We start from the raw sequence: 11,589 nt of genomic DNA on the forward strand, positions 1-11,589 counted from the left end.
GTATCTCCTAACAATATATAGGTCGCAAGTAATCAGACTTACTAATTAGCATGTGTAACAAGGGCAAAAATTAATGATAAGAAATATAAATTAATTACATCATCTCAAATTTGTTCCACATTCCAACTTTAGCATGAGTAGGGACCTCCCTCCATGACAACCACGGACCATTGAAAAATTGGCGCATGATAGCAACAGCTTTGTGACTGACCTCATAATCAAAAAACCTGCAATTTAAAAAATATTCATTAGAAAATAAATTAAATACTTTAAATGCAACAAACACATAAATTCAAATTAGTGATAGAAGAAAGTGATATTTTCATACATTCCTCTTGTGCACCTAACAATCACTTTTCCATTTGCATCAACAGGGGCTTTAAGGGTTGGCTCTCGGCCATTACTCTGTCTTGGATCAATCCCAAATTCATCATTCATCTGATCCTTATTCATTGTATCCTCATGATTTTGCACTGCACCATTCATTTCTTCATCATTTATTTCTTCATTTGTATCCACCTCTTCAATCATGTCCCCATCAGGAATGTAATCATCATCATGACATTCCTCGACACGCTCAGGCAACCTAAGAGGTTGAGGAGGAACTTGAGTAGCAGCCAGTATTCAAGCTGCTTTTCCATTACCTCTTGGTTTCCCTTTTTTCTTGGCCATAGCTGCACAACAATAAAAAGTTGTAGTTATTTCACAATGTAAATGTCAACAAATCCAATCAAAGTAAAGAACAATCAGTGGACCTATTTCTTTCCCTTTGCTCTTTCTCATGCTGCACAATTATAATTTATAAATATAAAATTAGTTATATTAGCATTCATAAATATGCATGTTGTATTTAATCTTCCTCAGCCTCATGCTCCTCTTCCTCGGTTTGTTCATCTTCAAAATCTTCTTCTTCATCCTCAAAGTCCTCTTCCATTTGGTTAGTTGTCAACTCAATTTCTGCTACATCAATATCTTCTGCATCTCTATTAACACCAACCAAAATGTCTGGATCATCAAGCTCATCTGTCATCAAGATTGGGGTAGGAATCTTGTGGTTTTCTTCTTAATAAAAATCAAGAAAATTTTCTTCTGTCCCACTAGGAGTGAACCTACCTCTAGCTTTTGTCTTAATTACTGTCCACCACAATCTTCGATTCTTCTTCTTACCTGGGTAACCAGTATAGAACACCTGATGTGCTTGTTGAGCTAATACAAAAGGATCATTGGTTGGAAGTCTTAGTTTGTAATTGATCTCAACGAGGCCATGTTGAGGGTGCACTTTCATACCCTTATCTCTATCATACCAGTCGCATTTGAATAACACTACTTTATTACCAATCCCAAAATAGTCTAACTCAATAATGTCAACCAACATCCCATAATAGTCACTCTCAAAGTCATTGTAACTGCTTCCCTTAATGCACACACCACTGTTGAAGGTTCTTTTATCCTTCCATATTCTTTGGTGTGAAATCTGTACCCATTCACAAAGTAGCCTTTATAATATTTAACTTTATTCCCAGGGCCATATGATAGGTCCTTTAAGCGCCCATCAACATGATTTTTGCTGTCGTTAACCTAACATGATAAAAATAATATCATAAGAATAAATCAAGAGAAAGTCTAATTTATTATTATATATATGAATTATGTACTCACATATGACCTAAACCAAGCCGGAAACTCCATTTCGCGTCGTCTTTCCAAATCTATTTGGCTTATATTTGGACAAGATTGCCGGATATAATCATCAAAATACCTACAAGACAAAAGCTATAATCACATATATTGTACTCCATATGCATTTTTAAGCATGATTATAATTAAGTACTTGTGTAACTCACTTTCCAAAAGGTTGAACCTCCTCACAATTCAGAAGAATATATAATTCAGCAGCACTAAACTCCTAAGTAGTCAAATACCTTCCAAAAGGTTTTCCAAAAGGCCGACCTTGATGAGTAAAATGGATAGACGATCCACGAGATCAAACTCCCCTTCGTCTTCATTAACTTGATTTAACCTCATTTGTATAGAAGGCTCAAACTAATGCGAACAGAAAGTTGATATTTCTTCTATGATGTAAGCCTCGATAATAGAACCTTCAATCGATGCTCGATTCTTTACCTTCTGCTTTATATCATGCATAAGCCTATAAATAAGATTAATATGTTAATTTCTCAAATTTAATGGATACAAAGAAACTATTTAATGGATTTACAGCAATTGTTATCTTTCAAAGGGGTACATCCATCTGTACTGCACGGGGCCCCCAACCTTAGCTTCATAAGCTAGATGAACAGGTAAGTGCTCCATTGAGTTAAAAAATGCAGGAGAAAATATCTTCTCAAGTTTGCAGAGAGTTACCACAATATTTTTCTCAAGAACCTCCATATCTTGGATACGCAAAGTTGTGTTGCATAAATCTCTAAAGTAACAGCTTAATTCTGTCAATGCATCCCACACTGGTGCTGGCAATACTTCACGGAATGCAATTGGAAGCAATCTCAGTATGAAAACATGACAATCGTGACTTTTTAACCCGTAAAACTTATAATCATCCAGGTTAACATACTTCGATATGTTTGAAGCATATCCATCAGGGAGTCTTAACCCTTTCACCCACTCGCAGATCTCTATTGCTTGGTTTTTGGACAATACATAGGAAGCTGGAGGCTTAACTAGCTTTCCATTAACAAATTGCATCCTCAACTTAGGACGCTTGCAATACAACTCTAAATCTTGCCTTGCTTTCACATTATCTTTAGTCTTCCCTTTCACATCCATACAAGTGTAAAATATATTGAGAAACACATTCCGAACAATATGCATGACATCTAAATTGTGTCGAATAAGTAGTGTATGCCAATAGGGCAACTCCCAAAATATGCTCCTTTTCATCCAATTATGATCTTTACCGAATCCAGAAATGGTGTGCTTAGGAGCTCTCAAACCAAAAGTTATATTAGGCAAGGCAGAGACCCTATTTTTCAACTCCTCACCAGACAGTCGAGGAGGTGGGGGGTCTGTCTCTATTCTACCATTGAAGAAACCATCAACTTGGTATCTGTATGCATGGTCCATGGGCAAGAATTGATGATGGCAGTCAAAAAAAAAGTCTTCCCACCATGTTGTAGTGTAAAAGTTTTTGAGTTCTCCATACAATACGGGCAGACCAACTTTTCATGCGTACTCCATCCTGAAAGCATGCCATATGCAGAAAAATCGTTGATAGTCCACAATAAAACTGCCTTCATTTGAAAATTCTCTTTTCTAAAAATGTCATAAGTGGCGACCCCTACTTTCCACAATATTTTAAGTTCATCAATCAAAGGCCTAAGCAAGACATCAATACTTTTGCCGGAGCTCTTAGGTCCAGAAATGACTAAACTTGAAAAATGTAGGGTCGTTTCATACATATTGATGGTGGAAGATTGTAAACTGTTACGAAAACTGGCCAACAAGAATAAGGACGAGCTGATTGGCTAAAAGGGTTAAAACCATCCGTACATAACCCAAGTCTCACATTACGAGGCTCGGTAGAAAAGCATGGATGAATGCGGTCAAAGTGCTTCCAAGCCTCCCCATAAGCAGGATGCACCATCTCATCTAAATCACCTCCCTTCACATGCCATGACATATTTTTAGCTGTTCTGCTTGACATAAAAAGCCTCTGAAGTCTTGGTGTTATTAGAAGATATCGCAACCTTCTATAAGAAATATCTTTTCTCCTACCACCACCATCATTTCTTCTAAGTTTATATCGAGGATGACCACAAATAGTACACTCAATCAAATTCTCTGTTTCCTTATGGAATAGCATACAATTATTCTCACAAACATTAATACTTGTATACTCCAATCCCAACTTCCGAAGCATCTTCTTTGATTGATAGAAATCAGGAGGCAGCTTCTCACTTTCCAGCAACATATTCTTCACTATTTTCATGATTTAATCATAGCAAGATATACTCATATTAAATTCAGACTTGCAATTTAATAATTGACTAATAGCATATAACTTAGAGTGTTTTTTACACCCTTCCCACAAAGGTACTTCTGCATCTTTCAACAAAGAATAAAAATCTGCAGCATCCTTGTTTGGCTCTTCCTCATGATTAACTTCAAGTGCACCCCTCAAATGAAGTTCCTCTTCTGGACCCATAGCTTCCATCACCATGGTTCTATATTGCTGACCATATTCACAACCAACATCCATTGATGTCGATGCTTCTACTGCACTTGTATTTACAGGAGCAACTGCACCAAGTAACTCTCCATGTGCAAATCATGTTGAATACCCCGGTGTAAACCCCTTTCTCAACAGATGAACATTGACCGTATCACGGTTAAGAAATTTCTGGTTGTCACATCTTATACAAGGGCATCTAATCTTATCACCACTATAATACTCTAACTAAGTAAATGCAAACTCAAGGAACCCTTTAACTCCATCACAGAACTCAGCTCTTATATAACCATTTTCACTAAGTCGGTGGTACATCCAATTACAATCAACTGACATAGTTCCTCTAAAAATCAAAAAAATAAAACAACATAAGAAAGCCTAGAAAATATTAGAGAGATGATAAAAAAAGAAAACAACATAAGAAAAACCGGACCATTAAAAACATGAAAGGCAAGATCATAAAAAATGTAAAAGAAACAAAAACTGGTATGATATTTATGAAGATGAGAAGTTATCATAAGCATGACAAAAATAAGTCATTCAATCTTGTCCCAGCATCATTGACATTAAAAAAGCATTCAATCTTTACAAAAAGCTGAACATAAGGAATTCATCTTTACAAGTTATCTATTCATTCAAAAAGCATTTAATCTTTACAAAGACAAGGAATACAAGTCAAATCATCCAAATTTACATATGGAATACTATCTGCTTCACATAGAACAAATGTCAATATACATGATCGCCACTGATGCTAGGAAAGCATGGTACTTCTTAGCAAGCCTTTTGACCAGCTTCTTGATTGCACACTGGAAATAAGTCACAACCATGAAGCAACACCACTTTCCACCACTTTCCATTTTTCCTTGCAGATGAACAATGATTATAGAAATGAATAACATGACGAAGAAATTAAAATCCATGAACTTTACAGAGTCCCAACCCATCAACCCTCAAAATTACAACAGCTTATTTTTCAACAGAGCTTATTTTAAGATTACAACAGAGCTGGCAAATGGGTTTATTTTAGACATCAAAGGTCTAAAATCCATGAGCTTATTTTCATATGAAATTACAACAGAGCTGGCAAATGGGTTTAAGATTTTTTAAATAGAGCTTATTTTAGACAAGTCTCTCCACTCGAGTTGCAAGCAAGTTGGGCTGCAAATGGGTCTATAATAATCTACTGATTCAAGCGAGTTGCAAACAGAGCTTAAACAGACCATGATTGAACAATAACAGAGCTTAACAGTAATAACAGAGCTTAACAAATGGGTTTAAGGGTTTTTTTTTGGTTAAATAATTCATTGGGTTTTCAACTTGAGTTGCATCAAGAATAATCCCAGCATATTAAAATGCGAGGGGGGCGTCGATGGATCCACAGGTGGAGATGAACACCTTTGCATTCTTAAGATGAACTATGTCAGTTGCTATGCCAGATAATGACTAGATGAAGATGAACACAAAGAGATAAAAACACAGGATCATGTATATAATCGAAAGGCACGGCGATCAAGCGTGGCGTCGGATCCACAGGGGGAGACCCTCGGTAGGTTCCTTCCCCCTTCCTCTTCCTCTTCTTCGTTTCTTTTATTTTGTTATCATGGGGTAAAAGGAAATGGGGTTAGGGTTTACCTCCGGGAAGAACCAGTTTAGGGTTCTGAAAACCCTAGCCGACGAGCAAGAAAGAGGGGGGCGTCGACGGGGTGATGTAGCCACAAGTTTGGTCCCGGGTGAGAAGGAGATGAACACAGGCGCCGAGCAAAGAGATAATGAAACCCTCGGTAGGTTAGGGTTTACCTCCGGAAAAACCAGTTGTGGGTTTTGAAAACCCTAGCCGACGAGCAAGAAGGAGGGGGCGTCGACGAGGTGATGTAGCCGCGATCGGGAGGCGTGATGTAGCCGTGGTCGCCGTCGACGGGGAGGCAAAAATGGTCGGCAAGGGGGAGCCAGAGAGGAGAGGCCGGAGGTGGAGGAGAGGAGAGGAGATGGGAAGCCGCGATGCCAAATCCCTAACTCGGGACTCGACTAAGTCGGTCTGCAAGCCAAATTTCATATTAAACTATTTTTTATCTATAAGGCTGATTGGACTAAGTCGGTTTGCAAGCCAAATTTCATATCAAACTATTTTTTATCTATAAGGCTGATTGGACGAAACTTGCAGGAAAAAATATTTTTGAACTATAAAGCATGGTAAAAAAATTCTAGACCTTCTTCCAAAATCTAATCCCATTGCAGGAAAGTTGCAATAGGGGTGCAAATGGGTCATGGCCGACACCATGAGATTTGAAAATGAGAAGAAGGAATTTGAGTTTTCTGAAGAGCGATTGGAATTTGGGTTATCGAAGAAATTTGGGCGGAACGGCGGGCACACTTAGTTTCATTTTGAATTTTCCTCCTTTTATCTTTTTTTTAAATTTAGATTTACTCAAAAATAATATTTTTAATATTTTTGGAATTAAAAATTAAATTTGGTAACGGAAATTTTTGTCAATAATCTGTCACCGCCAAAAATAATTTTTAAAAATTTATAAATACTTGGGTTACGATATTTGTGACGGCTGAATTTGTCACTGTCTGATTGCAATTTTGGTTATCATATTGCTGACAGATACCCCGTCACTATGATGGTCACTAAGTTTTGGCGCCCATCCTACCCGTGCATTCTATGACCGGTCTGTCACTAATCGGTCACTAAGTTTACACCACGGTGACCAAATTTTTGTCGGTCACTAATCAGTCACAAATAACGGTCCGTCACTATACGCGTGTTTTCTGGTAGTGTTATAATTTAAAAATATTTAGAAATGCTTGAACATTATAGATGGTCGCTGCAGTATTTATTATAAAGTTAATATATGTTTATTTGTGAATATTGGAATAGGAACTAGCTATTTGTGCTAATATTTCGTTTACTTATTTGAGTTAATTTTTCTTAGCAAGAGAAGGGCTTCAAACAAAATAATTTTATCAAGCATTTGATCAGATGGTAATATCTCCTACAACTCGAGTAAGAGGTCGGGGCTCAATCTCAGTAGGAGACAATCTGAAAAATGGAGCCGGTATATGCTAGTAAAGAAAGGAAAAAACCTCTTTTAGTATAAAAAAAGAAATCCTTCTATATTAACTTTATTTAGAATATTATTTACAACCTGAAGATATTTAGATTTTGACAAGCATATTCCTGTCGTGCATCAGCTTCCATTTTTCATCATTCATAATCATATATTTAAAATCCAAAAACAACTAGTTTACTTGGATTTCAATACAATATTTATGTTGATACGCATGCAGAAAACATGAAATATATTTCAATGACTAAGTAGATTATGTTAGTTCCTACCAAAAAATATAGACAATGCCAATTATAGCTCAACCTTTTCTATATATCCAAAGCACATAATATAAAAGCACTATGTTTTGTTGCATATGAGAGGGAAAAAAATAAAAAAACGAAGGAAATGTATACATCATCGTCCAACAACAGGAGGACGGATAAGGTAGCGTGACTACTGAGACCAAGTCCTTGCTGCTAGTCTTTGTCAACTTAATGTTCAAGTATAATTTCCGGCAAGTGGCATCCTGTAATATCCTGATATGACAACAAATGCTCTAAAGCTTCTCTTAGCAGTGATTTCACAAATAAATATCTAAGAATGAAAAAGTAAATAAGATAAAAGTGCATAATTGCAAGCCAACAACCCCAAGAAATTAATTTGGAGTGTATTTGGCTCGTCACAGAAATTTTAAATGAGAAGCAGAACGATTATATTCCTTAATGTATTTAGTTAGGACTGAAATTAAAATTAAAATCTGCATAAAATTTGAATATTAAATTAGAGTCCGAATTAAATTTTGCAGGATTGAAGTATTTCTATTGTTTCTTGGAATCGAAATGGAAATGAAACTTTCTAACCAAATAGCTAGAATAGGAGCCAGTCATTCACCTTCTTATTCTAGAGCTCAACTCTCTCAAATTAAATATAGCCTTAGTATGAATAATTTGCAATCCGAGAGTTCTAAATTATTCCTCGCTTGAGATCTAGTTATAGCCTTCCAAGATCCAACAAACGTGTTTTAGGTTTAAGATATAGACCTACACATAAAACCATTCACATGGTGCTTGTCTGGAGGTTTTGAAACAATTTTTTTATCAGGTGTAATTGAGATTGTCTACATATGATTCTATTAAGACCACGATTAACCTGGTTGGAGTTTGAGACTTAATTTAGGAGCCGTGTCTTACCCAACGAGTTGAACTCTGGGTAAGGGATGGGCTTTAGATTGAGCCAGGTCCGAGTTGTATTCATGTTAGGATATTTACTTGCCTTAACTTCTGGATTGGTATTGGTGGATGCTACATAATTTACTACTACTTTTAAGCACTCTTCTTGTAAAATGTTAAGAGCCATTGATGGAGTTTGTGAAACTTGTGAGTTTCATTTTAAGATTAAAATGGATGATCCACCATGCGATCAAGCCATCTCATTTGCTCTCTTGGTGGTATCATGCTTTAGTAAAAGTGAATTCAACTGGATTAGTTGCATGTTTGCATGTAAAAAAACATGCGTGTATTGAGTAAATATTATTGTGAACGCTAACGAGTCCGCAGCAAATCAAGGTGCATTGGATAAGGCATGGATTAGATAGGCACCTCAAGGAGTTGGAAAAATATCTAGCGTCCAACGTATAATAAGAGATTTGTCATATATGTGAAAGATATAGAATTCCAATGAAAAGAGAGAGAGGAAATGAAAGATGGGGACAGGTCTAAAGTGGTTGGGCTGTTCCTTTCCTCTAATTTGTTTCTTAATGGCCCGTGACATGGGCATGATTGTGGTTCATCATCATCATCATCAGCAAATGGTGACACCTAACTAGTAAACTACAAAACGATGCAACTTGTTGGGCCTTGGTTGAAGGTTAGAGATGCAAATGGGTCGGGTCGGATCCGGTTCGGATCAACCTATCCATGGCTTTAAAACTTGTTTGCACTCCCACGGGCTCAAATAATTTTACAGATTCGGATTGGGTCGGATCGGGTCGAACGTAGAATTGAAAACTCAAAATTATCCAAATTTCAAATAGGTCGGATTTGAATTTAGTTAACCCAGACCCGATCCAGAAAATAGAATAACTCCAATTTTAGGATCCAGCCCGACCCCACGGGTCCTTCAAAAAGCGGATCGGTCAGGTTGGGTCATGGGTGAACTCAACCCATTTGCAGCCATATTGAAGATATAGAGAACAATTAGTCCAAGGAGCTGGCCTATTTGCCGCCTTTATAATGGGCCTATAAACTTTGGTTATTGAACACATATACTAGAAAAAGAGTAATTGTCACCTTCCCATGCAGGGAAAGGAACAGCCTTCAGGCAAACTCCTGTTGCTTAACAACCGAACATTATGCACATATTTGAAGCTTGAAGCTAGGATCTAAGAAATATAAACTTGCATAAACCTGTTCCTAGTTCGCAAAAGCAATTGGCAGCCCGAGTTGCCTCAATCACAATATATATGTGCTGGATCGGACAACTTCAATGTGTTACAATCTCTTGATCTAATCCAGGGTAACTTACTGTCAGATTGGGTTATATGGTAAAGGAATGAAGAAAAAAAAGAAAAGAGACTTGGAGCAAGTCTTGTACCTGCCAAGCAAGTTTGAAGAAGAAAGAATAAGAAAGGAAGACTTGTTCTGACTAAATCTTTTCGTTTCCGGAATAACTCATTTTTTGTTTTAAATATTCTAGCAAACTGGAATAGCAAATTGAATAGCCATTCCAAAAGAGCTAACTCTTTCTTGTTACATTTTCTTATTATTATCGCTGAGAATTGACCGGCCATAGGTACCACAGTGAAAGGCATGACAACGCTAGAGAGTTCGATAGTTGACTGCTTTGGTTTAGATTGGGAAAGTTGAGCGATGCTTGGTTGCTGCAGTTGAAATTCTTGTTGGATGACAGCGCTCCAACATGAAACATCATAGGGCTAAGAGGTTTTCTAGCCAGAACGCATCCGAGGGGAGACCTCCAATGTCTAAGGCCCTGTTTGGGGGAGCTGTTGGCAGTAAAGCTGTTGCAAGTAGAGCTGTTGGAAGTAAAACAGTATGAAGTAGCGCTGTTATAAAAAACTATTTACTGTTTGGTAACTATATTTCTAAAGTGGTGTGGTACTTTAACATGTGTTTGGTAAACAAACTGAGAAAGTACTTTGTATGATAAAATTACCATAAAGAACATTTCATAGTATTATACAATAGAGAATAATAAAACATAACATATATTAATACATAATATATGATATAGTATAATATTCTGTAATGTAAAATAATATTATTATAATACAATAATATGACATTGTATAGCATAGCATAATACTAATATAATTATTAGAGTAAATTAATTTTTCATAATATAACATAATATTAAATTATTTAACATAACATATTAATGTATTATGATATAATATATTATAATATTATATAATATATTATAATATTATATTTATAGTATAATACAATAATAAAGGTATAAAATATTATAATTATTAGTATAAATTAATTTTTTATAATATAATATAATATTAAATTATTTAACATAACATATTAATGTATTATGATATAATGTAATATAATATTATATTTATAGTATAATATAACAATAAATGTATAAAATATTATAGTTATTAGTGTAAATTAATTTTTCATCCTTATAAAGACCATTTATCTCTTTAACAAATTATCTCTTTACTTAACTATTTGCAATGGTAAGAAATTTACTATCATAAATATCAGATTATTTGCCACTCACTCATTATTTTTCCTTTTATTTATTTATTTATCTATTTATATGTTCATTTGTATATATATTTATTTATGCATTTATTTATTTATTTATTATTTTATTCATTGAAATATATTTATTTATTATCTTATTTATTCATTCATTCATTCATTCATTTATATACATATTTATTTATACATTTATTTATTTATTTGTTCTTTTCTTTTCTTTTCTTTTTTTCTTTCCTTTTCTTCTTTTTTTCTTTTCTTTTTCTTTTCTTTTTTCTTCTCTTCTTCTCCTTCCTTCCTCTCCCCCCTTCTTCTTTCTTCTCCTCCCGCACGGCCGGCGGCGCCGGAAGGGGGCCAGGCTGTGGCGGCCGCAGGAGGGGGCTCGGCAGAAGGGAGCCGAGACGGCTCGCCCGCCACCACCGTAGGCGGACATCGCCGCCCCACGGCTTCACTGCCATGGCGGCTTCGCTGCAACTGGGATGCTGCAGTCCTACGGCTAGGATGCCGTGGCCGGGCTCGGCGGAAGGGAACCGAAGTGGCTCGCCTCACAGCTCTCCGGTCCCGCAGTTGGGACGCCGCGGTCCTGTGGCAAGCGGAGGCCCGGCCACCCCAC

The 11,589-nt window shown here is 36.3% G+C and overlaps 1 long non-coding RNA gene across 1 annotated transcript; it reads right to left on the reverse strand.

Moving 5' to 3' along the window:
* Positions 1–626: 626 nt before the first annotated feature.
* On the reverse strand, positions 627–1,881 carry LOC120108247. The gene is made up of 3 exons (XR_005509690.1): positions 1,845–1,881; positions 1,660–1,759; positions 627–674 (listed from the first exon to the last, which is right to left on the reverse strand). It is a non-coding gene; the product is annotated as an uncharacterized LOC120108247 (long non-coding RNA).
* Between the last annotated feature and the right edge of the window lie 9,708 nt (positions 1,882–11,589).

Source organism: Phoenix dactylifera, unplaced genomic scaffold (genome assembly GCF_009389715.1).
Source record: "Phoenix dactylifera cultivar Barhee BC4 unplaced genomic scaffold, palm_55x_up_171113_PBpolish2nd_filt_p 001237F, whole genome shotgun sequence".
Classification (NCBI taxonomy): domain Eukaryota; kingdom Viridiplantae; phylum Streptophyta; class Magnoliopsida; order Arecales; family Arecaceae; genus Phoenix; species Phoenix dactylifera.